The following is a 24911-nucleotide window of genomic DNA, read 5'->3' as shown; positions in this document are numbered from 1 at the left end:
TCTCAAGTTTTGAAGCTGGGAAGGCTGTTTCTTCTTTCTCAGGGTTGTTTTAACTATACTTAATTCCTTGCATTTTCAAATAAATTTTAGGATTGGCTTATCAATTTCTACCAAAAACACCAGCTGAAATTTTGATAGGGATTCATGTTACATCTATAGTTCAATTTGGGGAGTATTGTCATTTAAAGAATATTGAGTTTTCTGACCCATGAATGTGGGATGTGTTCCTATTTTCATAGACATATTTTCATTTATTTCAAAAGTGTTTTAGTGTTTCATGTACAAGTCTTCCACATCTGTTATTAAATTTATACTGAAATTTATACTGAAATAAAGTATTCTTTGCCATGGTATTGTAAATGGAATTGTTAATTTTATTTCTGGAATGTTCATTGCTAGTATATAGAAATTGAATGGATATTTGTTATTGACCAAGTATCCTGCAACCCTACTAAACTTGTTCATAGTTCCAATAGCTTTTTAGTGAATTCCTTAAGATTTTTCTAAACAAAAATGTTATCTACAAATAGGGATATTTTTGGCTCTGGATGTGTTTTATTTCTTTTTGTAATAACCTCCAGTACAATGTTGAATAGAATTGGTATGAGTAGACAGCCTACTCTTATTCCTGGCCTTAGGGGCAAAACAGTCTTTCACCATTAAGTATGTGGGTTTTTGGTAGATGCTCTTTTTAGGTTGAGGAAGTTCCCTTCTTTTGCTAGTTTGTTGAGTGGTTTCATCATGAAAAGGTGTTGGGTTTTTGTCAAATGTTTTTCACCATCAATTGAGATGATTGCATTTTTTTGTCATTAGTCCGTACCTTACATTGCTTGATATTTAGATGTTAAATCAACTCTGCGTGCGTAGGATAAGTCTCACTTGGTCTTAGTATGTAATTCCTTTTATTGTTTTATATACTTTCAAAGAGTTTAGGTACTTCAGAAATCCCCCCAAATTATTGAGGCTTTAAAATGCGAAGACTTATGTAAACAAATAATCTAAAATTATACAAGTAGCCTGGTTCTAGATCACCTCTAAATCTCTGGTTCTAGTATAGGTTAGATCAGTATCCCAAAGTGGAATTCTTTTATCCAAAAAGTATATTTTGAACTCATATTTAAAATACTGACCACGGGTAACTCTGTCATCATGTGGCAGAAATGTATATAATTTATATTTGTATAATTTTAATAATCATGTTGCAAGATCACAAAATCATTAGTTTATACATTTTGAAACCATAGAACTCAATCATTCTGGGGGGGTCAAAGCTAAAAAGTTGAGAATAGGTGGTGAACTTTCCCTTATAAAAAAATCATTCTATAACCATAAATAATAAAATCATGATAAAATAGTTATATAAATAGAATTAAAATTTTTTGAATTCATGAAAAGCATATGGAACAAATTTTTAGGTCAGGAAAATAAGTATTTAAGAAGTATATAAATTTTCATGAATGTAGTTCTTTGTCATGGGACCAATAATTAAACCCTGGGCCTGATAACACTGGAGTCTGACTCTGTAAAGTGGCTGAGTGTAAATAGGGTGTTTCTGTTTTTACTTTGCTCTTTTTGTTGTTGTTTTTAAACTGGAAATTATCCAGTGAGTTTGTAGACCTTTTATATCTTAGTACAACATAGTACTGTGCTTTAATAAGTATTAGTCTGTATTTAATAAGTTTAAGTGCCCATTAGCATGTTTTCCATAAAGTACTATAGTAGATGCAATATTACATTGCAAGTATTTTTTAAGTTAACCATCTTGGACTATAAAGATGGTTAAAATGGTTTCTCTTAGGTATCACTAGGCTTGGGTGACACATGGGCTTACATGACTGATCAATAATATGAAGATTTTTTAAAGTGATTTAATTGATAGATCTCCAAAATAACTGGTTCACCTTTTTACATTTAGACTGTCATTACATCTTGACTGTCATCTAAAAAAGTTTATTTTTTTTATTGTTCATCTATTATTCATTCATCAACCATTAACTGGCACAGTCCTGTGAATCTGACATTGTGTGGCTATTAATCTATTCTGGAAAAAAATTATTACAGTGAAATTACTTAGGATTTCCTCAAAAGTTTTGTGGCAGAAATCTCAGTTCTCTTTATGATCCCCCCCTGAGTATTTTGAAATTAGTTTGATTTCTCACTACTTTTCTTCCTCCCCCCCTTCCTTTTTTTTTTTCAGCATTACAAGAAGTAGATAATATCAAGGACACCAGGAGTGGGAGAAATTGGACTGGGAGACTCAGCAGGTCAGGACGTCTACATTACCATTTGTTGAACATTCTTTTGCCATGAATTCTAATGTTCTCAAGCTTGGTATGTTTTCAGTTTTGCAAACCATTCCTAACATCTTTTATAAAGTCCAGCATTTGTGTATCCCTCTTTATAGGATCTGAAGATAAAAATAATAACCTAAAAAAATTTTCAGGAATTGAATAATATTTCTTAAGATATATAAGTACCCTGATTTCTGTTATTCTTTGCATTATGTAAACTGTTTTGAAATGAAGATTCCTTAATCACTTTTCCAGAATCAAAACCTTAAAACATATATAGAGTTACTAATTATGTAATCATAGTGGGTTAACATTTGGGTCATGAAAGTCAAGTTTCTTGTCTTCTTTATAATTCTCTGGGCTCAGGTCCACCTCTAAAAACTCTTGACACTTTTCAGAGTCAATCTGTTCACTAACACTAATTTTAACTACTGAATGTTGACTGCCATGTATAAAATGAAGGTTAATTAAAACAGACAATTTCTATGTAAATAGAAAGATCTCAACAGTCAAAGGCTATACTATGAGCATTTGTCAGCCCTGTGTAAGGTCTAGTGTCAGTCATACTCCTCCGTAACCTGGTACCACGATGGCCTTTGCAGTCCGCATTGCCCTGAGGGTCACCATGAGTGACTGATGACTTTGCATTCATCCCTTGCTTCAAAGAAGTCTCCCAGTTGTCTTACACAGTGATTACAACTCTCACTACTATTGCTTAGTTATTTATGGAAGCTTGGGGGACCTCTCCCTCTCTGCGACCCCTCCAGTGTCACCACTCCCACAGCCCTCCTGGAATCTGAGTCACTCTGCTCCATCCAGGTCTCCATAGAGCAACTGCCAGTGGGTGTTTCAGTTATCAACACACAGAGAGATAAATGCCTTTGCCTGTCAGTCTGATCAAATCTCTTCAAGTGAAATAGCTTATTTAGAAAGGAGCTAAGCTTAAAAATCTGCCTGGGATGCTTCAGGGATTTAGTTGTTTCCTAGTATTAGCATATGGGACCTGACAGATTACTACCATTACATATTTTAAAAGAACTCTACCCTCCAGCTTCAAGGAAAGATAATTTCAAGTGTATCTTGATGCAGTGCACATGCTCAAGTCTTTAATCTAAATGAGGCAAGAGTCCTCCAAAAAGCTGTATTCAGAATGAGATGCCCAAGCGGTTGGGTGTGAAATAATCTGCACTGATTCTTGCAGCATTGCAAACCACTCTTTTGCGCTACTCTCATAAAAAAAGTTTTCTGGTAGTAAACATCCCAACATTTTCATTTACAAATGTCATTGAATTAAGCATTAAAAAGAAATAAATTGAAACCAAAAGTGGTGGGTTTTCTTGGCATCCAGCTGTTATGTAAATATTGACCTTAAATTGAATGCAGTTGTTTGGAAGCAAAATCAAGAAAGGAAATAAACATCTCATAGATCCCTATAGTCTTGAGAGACAGAAAGAACCTCAATTTAATCCACCTGTTTTACAAACCTAAATTGCCACCCACTGTCACAAGAAAAAGTAACAGAGGTAAATCAGTGATCCTTGACGTGATGTAGGCCTACTGCGTTATGCTGCTTTACGGGTTATGGAATCAAACAGTTCTGCTACAACATTGTGCAAACACATAAAAAAATGCTATCCTTATTGCCATCTTTACCAATTTATAATTTGCTAAAGAATAAATTGGTAATAATACTTCACTTTGGATTGTACTGCTATTTGAAGAAACCAAGAACGTTAAGAGTATTTTTTTTCTTCTATTGTTTTTCTGGAGAATTTTCCTGTTCAGCTGGATGAAATGAAACGGCCATTCATTCATACATACAATGGAAATTCCTACCTTCCTGGAGCTACCATTCCAGTGGAGGAAAACATAAAGCAAGGATTTTAATATGTATGTTAATGGAAATAGATGCTAAGAAGTATTAAAGCAGAGTAAACAGAGAATGATGGGAGACTTATTCAGATACCATGTCTAGGGAAGGCCTTTCTGATAAGGACAGAATGGAGCACAGACCAGAATAGAGTGACAGAGAACCATTTAGATATATGTGTGAAGACAGGTATACTCAGTGGAAAGATCAAGTATAGGGTGTGTGCTTATGATGTTGAAGGAGTGACAAGAAGAGTAATGTGGTGGGAAGACATTAAAGAGTAGACGAGTAAGAAATGCAAATGGGGAGGATAATGTGATGTCCATCATATAGAGCCTGGTAGACAATGCAGGACCTTTACTATTATTCTGAGCGAGACAGAAATCTGGAAGGGATTTTAGTAATAAGGGGCATGATATGATTAACATATTTTAAGGATAACTTGGACTTCTAGGTTGTGTAAAGCATTTAAAAAATTTCTCTTTATACATAGATTATAATTTATGAATGAACGTAGGCTTAAATTACAATGGTCAGGGCAACATTAATAATCAGGATATTGACTGATGATTGCATTCAAGGAGCTAACATTGAATAATTCAGCTGTCATATTTCTTTTCCATGGCCTAAATTTGCACAATTCTTTTGAATTTGAATCGTTCTTTGGCTTTGTATAGTAACTTAGTGTTTCATAATAGGAACATAATGCTCTACAATATTTAAACATTACGCACATCTAATTAGTTGATTTGTGTAGCTGAATATTGCATTTGTTTGTCATTTATAATTTCAACTGAAACTACGTAGCCTTATATAAGTTCACAAATGAGTCATGAATTTTATCGTCTACTTGTGAGGGAAGATATTTGAAAATTATGTTGTGGCTTTATTATAATTATTGCGTGACCCATTAGACTATTAGGAACAAATACGGAGTGCTTAAAAACAACCAACAACTTAGTAGGAATTAGAGGGCATGAATTCTGGAACCAACTCTGAAACTTACCAGCTGGGTGACTTGGTGTCTTCAGTCTGTGTTTGTCTGTCAAATAACTGAAACTGCTGCTCCTATAAGAAGTGTACTGTTACTGTTACCTCTGTGATTTATTCACATTTGCCAATAAGCCAGCAAGTACATATTAGATACTAAGGAAAAACTGGTTGAATAAAGAGTCACCTACATTAGACGTGACCATTTTTAATATAAATGAGAAAATAGCAGGTAGTATTTCGTATCAATAACAGAGGAAAATGCCCATATTTATTTTCAGAGAAATTATCAGATTAGAGAAGATGTTATTGATACATGGAAGGAAGGGCTGTTCCAAAAATTATGACTCCTACCATGCAAAAGAATCAAAGTGACTATTTAAAACATTTAGGAGACAGGGGGTCCCTCCTACTAGCAGTCTTGTGGCAGAAGTTTCTAGTTGCCAAATAGCAGTTTACAAAAACTTTTCAAACTTTTAAATCAATACACTATTAAAACTTAGATTTCTGTTATTTGACTAGCAGAATATTCGTGCAACGAATGTTTCTTCTTCCCATTGACACTCCCTTCATATAAACATTTCCCTAAAATTTTAACTCAGTGTCTCCATTTCCTTTCTTCCCTCTTGCTCTGCATTCCTCTTCGACTCTGTCATGCCAAGTCTTGCTAGGGTCATCAGTTACTTCTCACACTAAATTCAAAGGGTAATCTTTAGTTATTATCTTACTTGGCCCTTGAGTTCATTCAGCTGAGTGAATGACTCTCCACTCCCTACCCCACTTTTTTCTTTTTTTGAGAGACTGTTCTTTTGGCTCTTTGCTAGGAATGGATCTATCTTGTTCTCCAACGGATCTCCAACACCTGTTTCAAAGCACCTTGCTTATAGCATGTGCTAAATGAATTTGGTTTGAAGATCTAAACCGAATATTATAATGTGAGATATAATGTCATAAAGGCTACAAAAGAGTTACGATGTGGCCTTCTATGAGGGTTCACAGGAAAGAAAGTTTCATAGGCAAGACCGTATTTGTGCTGGGTCTTATGGAATGTGTATGATTTTCCTAGTGGCAATGCTCTGGACACAGGTATGTGTGCTGGGTTTGCCTATTCTGTACGTAAGGTCCTGGTGTCTTAATTGTCTCTGTGGACTTGGGTAAGCTTGGATGCAGCACAGGATATACAAAAGGAGAAAGTGACTGTGGAGATACATTCGACTCAACAGTTGTTGAGGTGCTTGTTCATTCATTCATTCATTCATTCATTCATATATTCTTGCTGAGTCTTAACCTGTGGCAGACACTCTTAATTACATTGGCTGATGTTTTTCTCCATCGCATTCTTGCCTTTGATATTCTTTGGTTGATATACCAAAGAAGAGTCCCATGGGCTCTTCATGATATAAAGAGACTTTGCATCTCTGAATGAGGACTTTGAATCTCATGCTAATGATTTGACTTAATTCAACAGGACTTGAGGACCCACTGAAAAATTTTGTTTGTTTGTTTAGGGAACATGGGCGGTGATTATGTCTGTGTCTTGAATTAATTAATGTGACATTTTGAGGTTGACTGACAAGGGTAGGCTGTGAAGAGAAAATAGGAGACTCACATGCCATCATCAAACAAGATATCCAGAAAGTCACGACCCAGATGGTAATAACACCTGGGGACAGATGCAAGCAGAAATTCAAAGACAGAATCCACAGGACTTGACTTCCTAGAGCAATAAGGGAAGACTGTCCACCTTGAGTAACTTAAATAAAAGCCATGCAGTTCAGATGTGGGAAATCAGAGTGAGCAGTTGTTTGTTTTAATTTATTTACTTATTTTTTTTTTTATTGGTGGGAGGCATGAATTGTTCTGAGAATCTTTGTATTTGATGTACCAGTGTTGATATACCAAAGAAGTGTCCCATGCAGTGATTCTGAAACCTGGCAGGGGAGTTGAGGAGGCAGCTCTATGACTTTTAAACTTGATAGTCAAAGTTACCTCCTTAGCAGAACAAAGGGCTATCTAGGCTGAGAGAAAACCTTGAAAGAACAAGTGTCTGAAGGCCATATGGAATTTTGAGGAAGACCAAATGGCATAGTCAATGGTACAAAAAACTCCAGGGCTTGAGTTTGCAGTTATGCTACCTGACAAACCGTGTGGTCCTACAGTAGATTTTTGGTTTCTTTATTCACTTACTTATTTTTATTCGCTACACAAATCCTACCTGAGTGGTTTACAAATAGTAAACACAAAGTGCTGGCTTTTTTGGCTCACTAGATTATAATCATTTCAGATTATGGAATTTTTCTGAAGTATTGAAAATTGTTGAGGTGCTTGTTCATTCCTTCATTCATTCCTTCCTTCATTCATATATTCTTGCTGAGTCTTAACCTGTGGCAGACACTCTTAATTATATTGCCTGATGTTTTTCTCCATCTCATTCTTGCCTAGTGCTTTTACTGGTTCAGCTTGCCATATTATCTCACTGGTTATAGAAAAAAAAAACTGATTGATTTTAAATCTTGTCCATCTATGGAATGATCCCTTCCACCTCTCAAGCTAAGTCTCCTCTTCCTCAAGGTGGTAGGCGTAGCTATGAAAAGAAGTGATGGAGAAGGTTGCTTTTGCTTTTACAGTAACAGGAAATACATGTGTTAGGCTGACTCCCTTCAGACCCTGAAAGTAAAATATTTAACTCATGAATGATTTACATCACCCTCTTTCGCAGTAGTCAGACACGGTGATGTTACAGAGATCTGACAAATGTAACTCTTATCATGTGACCCCTGAGAAGTGTTTGGACAGAAGTGCCAGTTAGAAGAGAGGCGCCCTATCCCCAAATGCTGAATGGGCGCTTGCCTGGGGTGTCCCCAGGAGCAGGAGCTGACACAGGTGTTCAGCACAGTTGCTTCCTGCTTTCCATCAAGAAGGATGGGGCGGAGGTGGCGGTTCTTAGCGCTGCTGGTTTGTGGAACTCGGCGAATTTGGCAAGCAGTCATCCCTGGCTGTGGATTTCCCTGGGGAAAATAAAAGCCACAGGGAAGTCATCAGTGTGACCTTCTGCTGGGTAGTTGGCACACGGTGGCACCACAGGAAGGCTTTCAGTTGTCATTTCCGAACTGGTAGATATCAGGTGCTGATGGAGGCTCTCCATTCAAGGTGGGAAGTGAAGAAGGAAAAAAATATTGAGCAGAAGCTCACCAAATAATTCCCAGTCATGAAGCTTAACACCAGCTGATCTGTGGATAAAAGGGATTTTTTTTTGTGTGGGGGTAGGAGGGGTGGGAGGGACTTTCTTTGGTTCTGTAAGCACAATTATAAGCTTTCCTATTTAAGTCTGACCCATCATATTGAAATGCTGTCACTAGTATCATTAGCAAGTAAAGTGTTGATAACATAGTCAAATGCACAGCAGAGTTCTGGCTCTTAAGTGTCTGGACTAACTCCCAATATTAGGAATAAGAGTCAAACTGCCATCACTTTTCCTGTGCTAACAGACGCCCTGCCATTAGCAGTCTGAAGGCAATTTTAATAAAAAACATAGCCCTGCTGAGCTGGTCTCAAAAGATAAATAAGCAATGCAGAAAAGAAGCTTTTGTTTAAAAGTAATTATTTAAACTATGCATTACAGGTAATTTTCTTTTACCAGTAAGGCAAATGCTATCAGAATTTCAATAGTGATTTGGTGGCGCTTATCTGAACAATATGATATTGTCATTTCCAAGAGTTAAAGCATCGCTTTATTTTCACTTATGTACAAAACGAGGGCAAATTGGATCCAGGTATCATGTACATGTGTTTTACAGTTTATATTACATTTCTTTTTGGGTGAACAGTATTGTATTCTTGGACAGATTTATGGAAATGTAACAAGCTGGTGATAAAATACTGGGAACTGCAGGCTTGACTTCCAAACACAGATTAGAACAGGAGGTCAAAGAACATCTTTTTATTTTCCTTTGCTGTCAGAAAGGAAATCACATTTCAGTCTTTTAAAGACTCTTTTTAATAAGATGCTTGTACATAAACCATAGTCACAAGGATATAATAAATGTGTACACGTATCAGAGGAGTCAAAGCTTTGTGTACCAAAAGGTAAAAATGTCAGTAATTTTTTAAAGACGCCATTTGGAAACTATTAAAACTACCACCTTTCCTTTCCTTCTTCACAGTGACACACTGGCCTAAAACCCTTCGTATAGAATCAGCTCTGGCCTTACGGTAAGCAGAGTAAGGACTTTGGTCCGTAAGTGTGACGTAGCCGGGGAAGAGGGAAGTGGTGTGTGCTTTGAAATTAGATCTCAGTTCAAATCCTACTCAAATCCAACTCTTTATTTTTTTCATGATATATCATGTTAGGCGAGTTACGTGTCTTCTACAAGTCTGTTTTCTCATCTATAAAATGGAGATAATAATAAAACTAAGCTCCTAATTTTTAGGCGGATGGAATGAAACAATGTATGTGAAACATTTAGGATGGTGTCTGGCACAGAGTAAGCATTCAAGAGATGCTCATTTTTATTTTAATGAGCTTCAAACAAAGTTTTATCAAGATTATGTATGTTGAACATTATGCTAAGAGTTGTGATAAATATGTTAATCTATATATGGTCCCCACTTCAAGACTAAAAAGTCTAATGCAAGACAAACATTTAAGCAGAAAACTGGAGTGCCATTTACTGTAATACTGGCATAGCCGCTGGGGACATAAAGGAGTAGGTCTTAACCTTGGACATGGGAAAAATTATTGTAAATTCTTGGATTGTTGAGCTTTCAAAGGGAAGATGCTAAACTATGTATTATCATCCTGAGCTGTTGTGATCATAACTTTTTTCCAAGAGGGATTTTTCCTAGCAACTTGTTCATTCTGCTCGTCTTCCTTCACATTCATGTAAGCCTTTTCTTTGGTTTTTAGCACCACGGTTAGATGGTATCTATAGTCAGAGAGAAGATATTAACTTACGTCAACCACTAGAATGTTGCTCAGCATCTCTGCTAAAATGATTTGGGGGAAGATCTGAAAACACAGGCTTTATTTTCATGTGTTGCTGTTGGAAATGAAAATTGGAGCAAGCCCCTTGGACAGGAATTAGGCAATATTCACAAATTTACAGATACACACCATTTAACCAAACAATCCCATATCTGGGAATTTATCCTAAACATACACCTTCAACGATATGAAAGTCACATGTTCAAGGTCATTCATTATGGCATTATTTATGAGTAAAATATTAAAACCTATTTAAATGCTCATGCACGGGAGAGCACGTTGAATAGACTGATAAACCACAGCATCTCCACATCATGAGGTAACATGCAATTGTAAGAAAGAATGAATGGATGTAGAGTAATTTTTAGGTTATACTGCTAAATGAAAAAAAATATAAAGAATAATGGTATCCTGTGCCACTCCTAGGATTCGCTGGGAAAGGCATACAAAACTGTTTCTGTCATATTCTTACCAAAAATGCATAATATGAACTTTATCTTGAGGAACTATCAGATAGCTCAAATTGAGGGACATACTACAAAGTAACCAGGCAGTACTCTTAAAAGTGTCAAGGTCATGAAAAAAGAAAATGTAAGACTGAGGAGCTGTCCTAAATGGAAAAGACATGACAACTAAATATTGGCCCATGGTCCAAGAAGAGATGGTATTGGGACAATTGTGGGAGTTCAAATAAGGTCAGTAGATCAGCCAATTGTCTTGTGTCTTGTTAATGTCTTGATTTTCATCATTGTATTGTAGTTTTGTAAGGTGTTAATATAGGAGGAAGCCAGGAGCTCTGTACTATGTTTGCAATTTTTTTTAAGTCTGAAATCATTTCAAAATGAAATATTAAGTCAAAAAATATTAAAATATATGCCTTAAATAAGATGTAGGTATGTATTATCCATCTTTTGTTATCATAAAGAAAAGAGTTTGCTGTATAAAAGGGTAATACCACTAACCTCTAGGAAGATAGGAAAGATTATAATAGAGTGATAGGCACGTAGCGTTGTGAATTGGGTCTTACTGTTAACTGGCTCTGTTACACACTATGCAAGTCTTGAGGGTACTTAGTGTATCTTTGCATTTGCTAGCCTGTTTGCCAATAGAATAGGAGTAATGATCTTAGCAATACGGTTTCTAATTATTCACACCAATGGAGGAGAGCAGAAATGTCGAGTATGGAACCCAACAACAATAATTTGAAGAAGCACTCAAGTGAAGATCAAGATAGAATGTCAGTGAAAGACCAAGTGTACTCTGTAGGTGTAAAGCTCCAGCTTATAGAAATGTTTCCAGAGAGGGAAGACAGGTCGAGTATATTTTCCATTCAATGGATGTGTGTAAAGATTTCACTAATCAGGCAATAACTGGAAAGGAAGTATGTGCTCAGCACACAGTGAAGCCAGGCAGTCAGACTGAGAGTCCTTAAGTTAGAAACAGGGTCTGGTGACTCACACCTCCACAGGTTTGATGGTGCCAGTGGGTGGGGGTGGTACTCATTTATGCTTTGTGACAAGCATTAAAGGACTTGGGAGAAAGAACAATCACAATTTAGAGTTGCAGAGAACAGAGTTCTACGTACCAGTGGCTTGTGTTCACATACAATTCATATTCGAAAATTCAAAATATTCTGTAGGCAGAGAGATCAACTTCATTACCTGCTTTTATAGATGAGGACACTCACATTATGTTTCATAATCATATAGGTAATAAGTACAGAGAGGACTGGAACTCTGGACTAGGATGTTCACTTGAGTTTATGAGCCTCCTCCTAGCTTCAGAGAAACCCCTAAATTTACATGAAATTTTTGTGTATAAGGTTATTCAAGTGCATTTTATTTTCCTGAGGAAAGGATGCCAATCAATTGGTTCTATGAGATTTTTCACAGGGGTTTGTAACTTAGAAAAGGATAACATTCAGGTTTTTTTTCCACATTAGTTCACAATATGGAGTTGAAGTATTTTGACCAGACTTGGAGATACATAACTCTTATGGCATGTGTACTCAAGAAGCATCATTAGCAAGAAAATTTAGCAGAGAGATTGTAGGACTTGCACAGAATCCCAAGAGTTAGTGCCAGAAATAAAACCAGAACTCCAAGTGCTGATGGTCAGGGAAATGATTAATTCTGTTGACCACATAAGGAATTATCTTCAGTATAGATGGTTCTTTGATAGTGCCACACCAACCAGGAAGACAAGGTCTGCTTCCCAGGCTGGGTACCACTCACTGGAGGAGGCTGGGTGCAAAGGAGCCTTGGACCCTTTGATGGGTCTAAGTTCTGGTGCTCTACTGAGACATGAACTAGTATTTTGAGCATTAGGATGATTTGAATAAAATTTATGTTGGTTGCTTAAGAATCCTGAGAGTGGAGTTAGAAGCAATAGCACAGTTATCTTGCCTATGTAGAATGAAAAGCATTTTAACTCTGGCAGAAGCCTTGGGTGATTATTCTGAAGGTGTCATCTATCCAGCATCTGAAATTCTGAGTTTCGGCTTCCTGAGTTACTCTGGGGCATTGGAGAAGTTACTGCTGCCCAGTGGCAGTACAGTCTTCCCTTTGAAGAATACTTTGAAGGACGTCAGTGTGGGGAAAATGGAAGTTCCTATGGCCAGGATCCTCACCCAACCCTAAACTACTTGATGTAAGTCATCTGCTGCTAGGCTACTGGTTACACACCCATAGGCAAGGAGCTATTATTGACTGAGTCCCTATATAAAGAGCGCTGCCCAGTGCTCTGGGTGGAGGCAGAGACGGAGGTGGATACAGACCTGCAGACTGCTGGACGCAGATGTGATCCTAATGCTCGACCTACCACCGTGAGAATAAAGCCAGGTATAAACCCTCATAGCCCAAGAACGTTTCATTGTCATTTTTTGGTCTTGTGGACTCCATAGTGAACTTGCTCAGGGCTGAAACCCTCAGGCAAGACATTTATATGGCATTGACATTTGCCAGAAAGATTACAGGATCTGCTAAGACATACTTATATTGTCCCTATATACGTCTGTGTGTATTGCCATGACAGAGTATATAATATTTTTTAAAGCAGTATTTAATTCTTTACCATTAGAATCAGAGTTCTTGTCTGTTATACATATTTGACTTCCAAACACAGGATTTATGAAAGACTTGATATCATGATATGTTATAAAGACTATATGAAACTTAAAAGTGAATCTGATCATTAATGATTTAGAGAGTAATACAGCCTCTAAGAGCTGGAAAATGTTTATATAAGTCACTGATTTTGTAGACAAGGAACTAAGGCTCAGAGAGGTTAAGACTTGCATTATTTTATACAGTTCGTAAGCAATACAGCCAGAAAACGAACCCAGATTTCCTGATTCCTGGCCCAGTTTTCTTTCCAGTATGGCATGGTGCCTCATGACACATATGAAATTAGAGCAAAATTGTATTTGTTGAAATGCATGCAAAGCGTTGTGAGTTTTTGATCATGTTTTGTGGGGGAGTGAGGTCATTCTATCCTTGATTTTTTTAAGAAAAAATTACACTAAAATTAATAAATAATAAATGAATAATATCCTTTATCTGCCTCAAATTAATAAGGTTCTGCTAATTTTCTTTTTCTTTTCAACACTCTGCCTGTCGTTTTGGAAAACACCTTCTTGTCTCATAATAAGGCATGTATCCCTTTCAGTCACTAGCCCTTGAGTTGCTCACCCATTAAGTGACTAATTGAAGAAATCACCTTTCTTGTGAGGTTCATTGGTTTGCAAGTGTCTTTTGATTATACTGCAGTGGTAGTGTAGGGATTTACAACTGGCAGGCAGGAACTGAATTGCCATCATTTGGCTTTAGCAGGAGTTAGAGTCTTGTCTACAACATAAGCATGAGCCAAGGTACTGTCTCCTTTTTTCTAATTTTAGTTGGAACCATTGGCACTGATCTTACCTAGACAGACTAGTGTTATTTCCACCCAGCACAATCTGCTGGCATGGGCTCTATGCCAAGCCATGCAGTTGAACTTCTCCCCCTGGTTTACCAGAGATATGATTGGCTATAGAGGACAGGAGCGTTCACCTTTTTCATTAGAAGACATCCTTTCAGGCATAGAGATTTTCAGTTGAATTGGTTCAGTGTATGACTCAGAATTGGCTGTTATGACTAAACACTACAGCGTGCTTTAATTGTGGGTCATGAAACAATTGCTCTGACATTTGGTTCTGGGACATGGATATCCATAGGTTTAACTGCTCAAGGGTGAGAGGAACAGTGAGAAGTGATGTCTGCTCTCTGGCCCTCACCTGTTCTTCCTGGAGCAGGTGAGCTGTAGATCGTCCTGTCATGATCTCCAGTCACGGGTGTCCATCCCTGCTGGCATCTCTCAGGACCTCAGTCCCTGTGGCCATGCTGTGGCTCCCATCTACATCTCTCTATCACAACCCTCACTGAGACCCCCGCACACCGCCTCGCTCTCCCTTGGCTAACTCCCACACCGTGGAGAGGTGACATCACAGCCTCTCCAACCTGCACCCTCTGGGCAGCCACGGCTCTACTCTTTCTTCCCAGTTCAGTCTGTCACAGGCGTCTGCAGGGCTTCTCGTCCTCTGCAAGCAGGCCAGTCTGTTTTTTGCTCGGAGCCCAAACATAAAGGGGATCCCCCTGGTTCCCCTCTGGTGCCAACCTCTCTACTCTGGAGCAGCAGTGCAGGACCCTCACACCAGCAACTGTGGTCTCTTCCTCTTGCTGATTCTCCTTTCTCCCTACATTAAAGTGCCCCAAACACTCAAAATCTTTCACTGTTATACATAAACAGTGATTTTTCCATATATAAAATGAAACATATTTCCCCCCCAACCTCTGGTTCCTTGTGACCCAAATGAGAAAGACTATACCTGGAATGAGAAGTGTTAACATATCAGGTTATTATTTCATATGTTATCATGCGGGGGACTCAGTGGTAAACAGAAAAGACCCAGGCTCTGCCCTCCCAGGGCTTACAGTGAGCTCACGTGGAGTTTATTAGCGTTTGTTGTACTTCAAAACAGTCGTTATAAACATTCACAAGTAGATTCTGATAAACCAGAGAATATGGTTAAATTTTATGAAAAAGAGGGCTTGAAAGTGTATGTCACATCCTGAAGATCCAGTTGAAAAACAGCAAATCATTATGCAAGGGGAAAACAAGGTCATACGTTAAAGCCATTACTCGGCTCTCTGTCCCTCCCCCGCTCTCTCTTCCCCCTTCTTTCTCCACTCTCCCCTCTGTCTCACCCTCTCAATATTTTTGTGTCCCCTGTTTGGGCAGTTGCTTTGGCAGAAGGTCTGTTCATTGCCTGCCATATTCTGTGGCTAACTTTTGCCTAGCTTTCAACCATGGATGAGTTGCCCTCTTGTAGTATGAGTAGCCCGACAAGAATAAGAATAAAAAAATAATCATTAATCACTTAGGCCTTGGTTCATGTGTATTAGATAGATTATGTTGTTTAATTATCAGAGCAGCCCTTGGGGAAAAGGGGTCAATCACGGTTAACCTCATTTGACACATGAGCCAGTTGACACAGAGGGAATAAGAACCCCAAAACCCAGGAAAGAGGGCAGATCAGGACTTTATCTGACACCAAGCCCTGAGTCCCTGTCACTTAGGAATGGTGTGACGCTCCAAGGAACAGGAAATGCCTGAGTGATCTTGGGTGAGTAAGACAGGGATTAGTTTTTCTCCCACAGTGTAGGAGGATCAGATGCAGGCCGCACCAGTTGCTTCTCCAGGCCTGAGGGAGCCAGATTCCTCCGGGTTTCTCTTCCTCCACCCTCTGCACACATCCTTGGCTGTAGGGCTCGCAGGAGGCCTGGAAGGGCTCTAGCAGCTAGCGCTAGCTCGTGTCAAGGCAAGAAGTAGGAGATGCTAAAGGAGCAAAGGGTAGAAAGGCCAGAACAGTCAGCTGTCCCCTTTGAAAGGGGAGTCTTCCCCAGCTTCCATTTTCATCTCAGTGTTCTATTTATACACTTAACTGCCTTGTTATAGGAAGGGACATTTATTGGGTAGCCAGTTAGCATTCTCTACATAGCCTTAGATCCCCCCTACTATAGTACCTTTTCCAGTCTTAGCACAAGAATAAAAACGGAATTTTTTTTACTATTTAAATAAACCATAAATTTCCCTTTGTCTAGGATCTCCTCCATAGTTACGTGTATTAACACACACACACACACACACACACACACACACACACAAATGTATGTCTATTGAATGGAAAGATACCCATCTTCTGATGGACTATATTCTATAGAATCTTCAGCAAATATTAAGCGCAGACCTGTTTATATAGTTATATTAATCTGGAAATGAGGAACTGAGACAGCATTACTCAAGTTTAGAGAAACTGTCTACTGACTAAACCCTGTCTCCACTTTCCAAAAAACGAAATGACAAATGGTTGGTTATTGGGGGTAGAAACGCCTTCCTGTAGGACAGATCGTTCTGAGTTGCGTGTTTTCTTCATCAGGCTTGGTGAAACAAAAATGGCTAATCTGAAGGAAGCAGTATGCTTCAAGAGACTAAAATTCCATGAACTTACTTATTTCTTTGTATCCTAATGTTTGAATAAAAAGGAGAGGTTTACATTTAAGCAGCGAGAGAGTATTAGCTAAAGATTGGGTAAAATACACTGTGCAGCTCCTTACCCAACTGACCTTTGACAAAACCTTTCCTTGATCTTCTCTGCTAGCTCACTCTCCCCACTTAGAAAATGTTGTCATTTGTGGAGTTTTTGTCGGTAAAATGAATTACAATAGAATGATAATTCACATGAATCTTGACTAAATTAGTGCTATTCTGTTTTTACACGTCCATAATACACAGTTATTGTTTTATCACATCAATGTGAATATAGTTAACATATAACTTTGTTTCAATAACAAATTGATTTTCTGTACCATGTGCTTCAAAGCAGATGGTACAAACCTGGGCCAAACCAAAAAAATAACTTATCAAACAGTTTTATGTATGGAAAATATGTAAACAATTAAGTAAACTATAGACACTCTAGGATATTTCTTGGTAGTTTTACGTCTGTGCTTAATAAATCCTCACGTCAGTGTATTAATTTTCTAATTGAGGTTGTTGGTTAGTCGAATTCTTTTTAAGCAAGAACTCATAGACTTTGAACATTGAAATCAATTCCATATATTCTTGTCAAATTTGGCTTGATTACATTAGAGGAAATTCAGGCAATTGGTGAATATAGGTAGAGAGGTAAGCAGTTTGGTTGATTTACATTTATAACTTCCTCTCTTACTTAGTAACTGCTTTTCATTTTAATTACGCAGATATGTTGCATTCTTCTCTTTTCCTTATTAATGTTAAATTTGTCAAAGATGATGATATGTACAAAGTAAATATGTATGGCAAAGATAATTATTTCATGTGAAAGTATTAAATGGACTTCAATTAGCTGAATAATTGTAAAAGTTCCCTCTTACTTTGTATGTTGACCATTATTAACGATTTACAACAACAGGAAGTAAACTGAATCTTAAAAATTGGGGAATGCCAGAAATGTGAATTTAAGAAGATGATTGTTTTAGTATAGAATTCACATGATAATGTTTTTTTTCATCAGCATTCATGATCTAATCATGTAAAAATTTTTCTAGTGTTGTTTTTCCATAAAACAATTCATTTTAGACTGCAACTAGTAGCTAATTGCTTTGTGTTGTAGAGATGAGGCTCACTTAAGTGTTCTAATCCCCTCAAACGTGGTATTAGAGCTGTACCATGCCCATTTCTAACACTAACCCTTCAGTATAGCTGAATCTTACCATCAAATCTACTATCTAAGGCATCTCAATCTTCGTTTTTAGTCTATGAACTACTGGAGTTGACAAAGGGGTTCCTAAAAAGATAATTGTATTGATTAATTCAATTTCTGAGTTGAACATAAGGTTGTAAAATGGAGATCACTCATAGAAATTGAATACAAAGGGAAAATCTTTTTAAGTCCCTTTTTTTTTTTTATGTATTGAATGATTTATGCTGAACTCCTAAAAGCTTTCCAACCTCACAGAGCTTCAATAAACTTCTAATGGAATCTTGAATGCCAGCTCTATTTTTGTTGCTTGTACAGTAGGTGGGAAACCTTTAGTGGGATGAATCTTTGTTTTCATTTCTGTTGAAAACTCACTGGACTAACACTTTAGACTCCTGATATCTTAGTATAAAAAGTTTTCTGATGTAATATAATATACAGGTATTTGTACAAGCTTAAATATATTCATATGTTGTTCCTAAAATATAAGCACACATTTAATATCAGTTCATTTGACCAAACCCAATTTTTTTTACATATATGCATGCAGATGCTGCTACATGTGTATATATAGTGTCCATACTTATTACATGTTAGCTGTTTGAATGGTTTATCAGATAATAGGTTCTCTAAATCAGAAAGTGTTTTATCTACATTCCATCACCCCCAACAGAGTGTAATACGATGTCTTTTACACAATGGATGCTAAATTAATGGTTGTAGTTTATGGTGACCAAAAGGATACATATTTAATCAGAGATAAATGTACCTTTTGATTTTGAATCAGGTACATATAAAGATGTTGCTTAGAGAAAATCTTTATTGTCGATTAGAACTGTTTTATTCTTAGGTACTCACATGGAAGCTAAGCTCTGTCACTTTTATATAGTTTTATTTATAATTGTGAACATGTAGAACCACATGAGGCCATCAATCAGTAGAGAGATGAGGGCCCAACAGAATTATTTCTGTAGGTGGCCAATTTTTTTCAATCAAGGACAGCTGAAAGGTCATGATTAAAACAGTGATTTTCCTGAAATTGTAAGTAACTGTTAGTGACTGTTTTGCACAAAGATGTCAAAACTACTTTTTCCTCTGAAAAAGAAAATTATAAGTTCTTGAAAATGTTGGCAGTTTTCCAAATTTCACTTGCACTACTGTAATGTATTTTAATTACTGCACTTGAGTCAGTTTCTTAAAAAAAAATATGAGACAAAAATAAGTTCGTGTGATAGTAAGCATACACAGATTAAACAATAGGCATCTGATGCCTCACTGATACATACATGCTCATTACTCAAAATTAGCCAAAGAGTAGGATGTTAACAATTTTTACCCAGGGGACATGCATATCATTACTTCATAATTCTATATAGAGATGAGAAATGGGATCACTATGTATTTCTATTAAATGTGGCAGTAATACTTGATACATTTAAATAATTTGCTTCATGGAGACCAGTTTGCAAAGGCAGCCAAGGATAACAAATGTTGCTGGCGATTTCTGTAGGTGGCCCTTTATTCTCTGAGTCAGAGTTGACTCCAGTCCCTAGGAAGTGGCAGGGAGGGCTAACTGCTGGTTGTCATCATCTTTCAGATGAGGTGTGGACATGAGGTCCTGATCATTTGTAGTCATTAAAGAGTCCTCAGAACATTTGTAGGAAGAAAGGTTTTAGCCACAGTGTCCTGGTCGGTTTCCAAATTGGGTAATTACATTCTGCCTCATAATGTCTTCCTGCAGGTTCTGTTTTTGTTTATTTGTTTGTTTAGGGTTTTTATTGTTGTCATTGCTTGGATATATGGAGCCATAGTTTTTTGGGTCCATCTCTCCTTGGTTTTACTGTTGTGTGTTTTTTAATCTTCTTTAGGCTGTACGAGAACCGAAGAGTCAGACGGGTATTATTTTAACCTGCATTAATAATTCGTGTTCCATACTTTTACATTTTGTTTTAGTTTAGTGTTTTTTTCTTAAGAGACACATATAAAAGAACAGATAAAAAGAAATAATGGCAGGAGGAACAACATCTGGTGGCAGATGTGGGTTGCTGTTTGGGGTATGGTCCAAGTGCACCTGCTCTCCTTTATTTTGAAGGAAGATGCTGAAAGGCAGAGAAGATGAGTGACACTTGCTGGGTTAAGGGAGGCATCACAAGATAATATGCAGAGAGTGAGTTCACTTGGAATTAAAAACTGGTAAAGTTCCATTCAAACCCAAGAATGACATGGTTCATTTTCATGTTAAATGTCAATCTTTTTTTCCCATTGATAAGCATGTTGAATTTGCATTTGTAAGGCAGAAGGATATGTATCTGATTTTAAGAGCAATATTTTGATATGTCATAATTTTGATGGCCATGTTTTGAATTAGATATTTCACTCATGATCATTTTTTATAATCTACAGGAAGATAAAATTCTATCAAATCAACATTTATCGGATGCCAACATGTTAAAAGTACTGCATTTGATGTATTTCTCTTGAAGATACTTTATTTGATCCAAAAAACATTGTACCAAGTATTGTCCTATTATATCCCTATTGAGTTGAAAGTGATTTTATTTTTTAGTTTTGTTGGTATTTTATTTATTCAACAAGAAAAATGACAAAACAAAATTCAAAGTAATTTAGTCCTAACCCATGCATAAATTTCATCCATTAATCTTAAAACCTATCCTGCCAACAGCATTATAGAGCAGGAAAAGCATAAGTCCATGTATCAAAAAAGCTGTTTTTTAATGCTGGCTGTTACAAACTGTCATTTTGAAATGGATGAATTACTTAGCTTCTTTATCCCAGTTTTTTCATTGTGATTAGAAGTGGTTCTAATATTTTTGACCTACCTACCTAAACAGTTATAACCAAATAGTAGAAAATGCATGGCCTTTCAAAGTAAACTCTAAATTATAATATAGTACTTTGCTCACTAATAATTCATTTTTCATCAGATTAGCTTTATATATGATCTTCAATTAGAAATTGCTCTTTGTAGTTTTTCTGGAGTCTTAGCTTGAGATTGAGCCTGTTCAGGGTTCTGTGTGATGGAGTTTCTCTCTTCTCTGATGTCACAGCATCTGTAATGTTCTCTTCCCAATCCTGGATAGTTTTGCTTTTTCTCCAATTCATCTTTTTGCCATATATAGGAAATGTAAGCTAAACAAATGGAAGACTTTAATACTTTGCTATGCCTAGTTAATTTGGAAGCATCTCTACCTGACAGAATCAGGGCCTTGTTATCACTGGGACTACATCAGACTGAAAACAGAATCAGAGAAAATGACCGAAGAGTAGGCTGTTGGAGCAGATCTTAGCAATGTGGGAAGCTCATACATACAAAGCATCAGATGGTCTTATGGTGGGAAAGTATCTTGTCAAGCAGGTGCTGAATGTCTAGATGTGGGCAGGGGGCTGTTCCAGGTAATAAGGTTGGGGTGTGTAACCATAAATTCCATCATCAGATAGTAAGAAGCAGGCGTTAAACTGGCTGTGAGCATCAGAGAGACTTGACAGAAGTAGCAGACAAGCCAGGAGACTAAATTTTCAACCACAAGGAAAAACCTGATGGCAGAGACCTGCGGTAACAATTACGGAAACTAAGCGTGGACTTGGTAAGGGAAAAGCCATGAACGTTAAATTCCTCTTTGGCTTTCTTTCTTCAAGATCTTCTGATGGCCCCCTCCTGTCTCTCCCAAATTTGCATAAGTCAGGAGAAACAGGAATTTATAAATTCTGAGAACATGATCCTCATTTTCTTCTCTCTTTTCTTCCCTTTCATCTCAACCAAAGGAAGGTTATTTCCTCCTCATTTTGCTCTGTTTTTTTTTTTCAACCATTAGCTTTCTCTCTTTGATGTTTCTGTAATCCCTGTTCAAAAGTTACACCAAAATTCATTGGTTTAAGACACATTTGAGCACCTTTTAACACAGGGGATTATGACACATCTTAAATTGATGGCTTGTCGTAGTTTAATGGTGAGAGAATTTTTTTCTTGGTGAGGCAGGGTGTCCTCCTGTCAGTGACATCTTGGATGAAACACAAAGCTTACCTAAGAGTCTGTGCTGCCAACAGTGGCTGCACACACAATGTGCAGTATAAAGATTATTGTTATCACTGACATCGCAAGATGTCCTTGATACTGAGTGTCACTAGGGCTTGATAGAGCTCCAAGAGTTTGTAAAATCTGCTGAGCATCTAAACCACCTTTCCCCCATCTTGCCACATCCTTTCTATGGAAGAAAAGAGAAATCACTGGGGTCTTTCTGGAAGATGAGATTCCCATATAGGCTTTTAGAACTATTTTTGTGTTCATATTAGGAATTTATTGCATTTATTACATCTGGCATCTCCTTTCTCCTAATATAATTTTATGAATCAGAGTTTAAGTAATACTCATCTTCCTCCTGTATATCTATCTATATCTATCTATCTATCTATCTATCTATCATCTATCTATCTATCATCTATCTATCTATCTATCTATCTATCTATCTATCTATCTATCTATCTATCTATCATCTATCTATCTTTCTGACTATCTGTCTATGTCCAAAAGTAACATCCTGATGTTTGGATATGAAAATGGGATCTCCTTTCTTTGGTGGATCTTATCCCAGTACATGAACCTCTGGGGTAATACTCATGTTTACACAATTCTGCCCAGTTTCCTGAAACTGTGGCTTAATTTTGCATTTTTAATATTGACTTCTTTGCTCATGATATCCTTGAAAAATTCTCATCTTTGTCTGTCTAAAAGAAGCAAAAATTTGTGACCCAGACAAGTCAGATAACACATGGACTTATTCATTTTTCTCATTATCTTCCTGCAAAAAGGAAAGTTATACTTGCAAGGCAATTATGTCATTGCTTACATTTCTTCTTTTGAACTATCTTGCCTTTGGTTCTGTTTAAATAGAAGCCCTTCTCCTATTGTAAGAGCTTATAGTATATGTCCCATTGCTAAGCTTCGTATACTTGGAATATGTCCCAATATTGGAACTTTTCTCAATATGTTTTAATATTTCGACAAGGTCTTGATTTTATGATTTTATGAAGCATACATACCTAAAATTTTTCACATTGTTTTCATAGGAAGAAAATGAAGTATAAGGCCAATGAGAAAGGAAGTACAATGTGACTTGAAAAATGAAATGAAAGTTTGGTGGGTAAGAACTAGAATTACAAACTAAAAAGGAACAGCTGTTTATAGTAAGGAATTGTGGACTTTGATAGACTACTTTTCCCAGAGACAAAGACCTCATAATAAGGCAATACCAAGCTTCCATTGAGGGAGAATTGGATGTTAGAATGGTACCTCCTAGGTGAGACTTGAGAACATTTTGCTTACTTGGGGTTCTTGCTTGGAAACTGTCCACTCATTTGGCAGTACATTCATAGTTGGTGTGTTGTTAGAGATGGTATTTGAAATCACATATAGTGCTCCAAGGAAGAGTAGGTATCCTGAATATTGCTCGTTGTGTGAATGTGAGATTGAGCTCTCTTAAAAAAAAAAGAGAAAAAAACAAATTTCGCAGAGTTGCAAACTTACAAATCTAAAAGACAGATAAGGTTTATTTAATATGGATGGCTTTCTGGCATTTAGACCTTTGAAGTATGATAGAATAGAAAAGTTACTGTTTGTTATGTTTTCATCATATAGTTCAGCAATGAGAAGTCAGAAAGACACTTTGAGTGTTAAGTGTCTGTGTTATAATAGGAGTTCAAGTTCTAACAGCCATTTCAAGCCCCGATCATGAGGAAGTTTCCAATAATTGCTAATGAGTGAGAGGATGCTTCAAGGCACATATGGGGAAAAGTTATTGTAGCCACGGTGAGATGGGATGTGGTACTTAGGGTAGACATTCAATTTAGGATTTCTATTCTTGTAGTTAATGTCTTCTGGTGGAATATATCCCTCACAATGTCATTGAAGCTAATGGAATATCATTTCAACAAATCATTTTTGGAAATCACTTTCCTAAAACACGCACCTCCTTCATTAGAGGAGAATGTGTGGGTCATTGTCACTTCTTACCCACAGCATTTTATTAACCTCTTAGCTGGTTTCTCTACCTTCAGATTCCTCCTTTGATAATCTGTTGTATACACTGCAAATGGATTAGCCTTTCTAAATCACAGTGCTGGTCTTGTTATTCCCTTGCTCAGAAATGGCTCCCTGAATAACTGTTGCTTGACCTCTAAACTTGTTAGCCTAGTTTTCAAGACCCTACATGCTTGGGCCCTGTCCTTGATGCTGTAGCCAACCGTTAGCCATCCTTTAAGGTTAAGTCCAAATGTCTTCCTTTTTATAAAATCTTCATTCATTGTTTAGAAATACTATTTTCTTTCTTCACTTATAAGTATTTAATATTTGTTAATTGACCGATCTTGTTTCTCCATGCAGTCTATATACAGAATACATGCATTTGCTATTATAAAGAATAAAAATACATTGGAAAAATAGTTAACAATGCTTGGGTATAAATATCTCCAAGTATTGATTATTCAGGGAGCTCTTTGTCACTTGTGAGTTTTCCAAAACTTTGCTTTTTTTGCTTCATCCTCATGCCGCCTAACTCAGGCTTTTTGCCTTATTCATTTAAATTCTAATTTAAGAAGTACACAGGAAGAAATGAAGCATTCAAATCACTTGAAAAGAGAAGAGAAGCATTCAGCCTTTGTTCCCTCCTGGCTTTTGATCATAACTATAATTCTCTGTAAGCAATCCAATAAAACTTCCCATTGAGTCGCACTTGTGTTTCCTTTGAGCTCAAATTTACAGCCTACCATCGGTAGATTAAAAATACATTAAGACCTATAAGAACAGCAGAAGTTATGTATTCCTTTTTTCTGTTGTAAAGATTTTTCTAGAAGATTTTACATTAAAACTTTGCTGCTAAGTAGTGATATTAATAGGCCATTTTAAAGTCAAACTTGGCTTGTCCTTAAGGCATGGAAGACAGCCTAAGGAGGAACTTGATATTCCGTGAGATTGCATTTTGGACA

General features: G+C 37.0%; 1 protein-coding gene across 14 annotated transcripts in view; it reads left to right on the top strand.

The window, feature by feature from the left end:
* Positions 1 to 24911, top strand: part of SOX5 (SRY-box transcription factor 5) — a 931123-nt gene that overhangs the window by 307918 nt on the left and 598294 nt on the right. For all 14 annotated transcript variants that reach the window (XM_057491900.1, XM_057491891.1, XM_057491894.1 and 11 more), the window contains one exon: positions 2198 to 2264. The gene's annotated coding sequence lies outside the window, so the exon portion shown is untranslated. The remainder of the gene's footprint in view (positions 1 to 2197; positions 2265 to 24911) is intronic.

This window comes from Manis pentadactyla, chromosome 14, assembly GCF_030020395.1.
Source record: "Manis pentadactyla isolate mManPen7 chromosome 14, mManPen7.hap1, whole genome shotgun sequence".
NCBI lineage: Eukaryota > Metazoa > Chordata > Mammalia > Pholidota > Manidae > Manis > Manis pentadactyla.
Note: the sequence above shows the minus strand (reverse complement) of the source record. Positions and strands in the feature narration are given on the sequence as shown.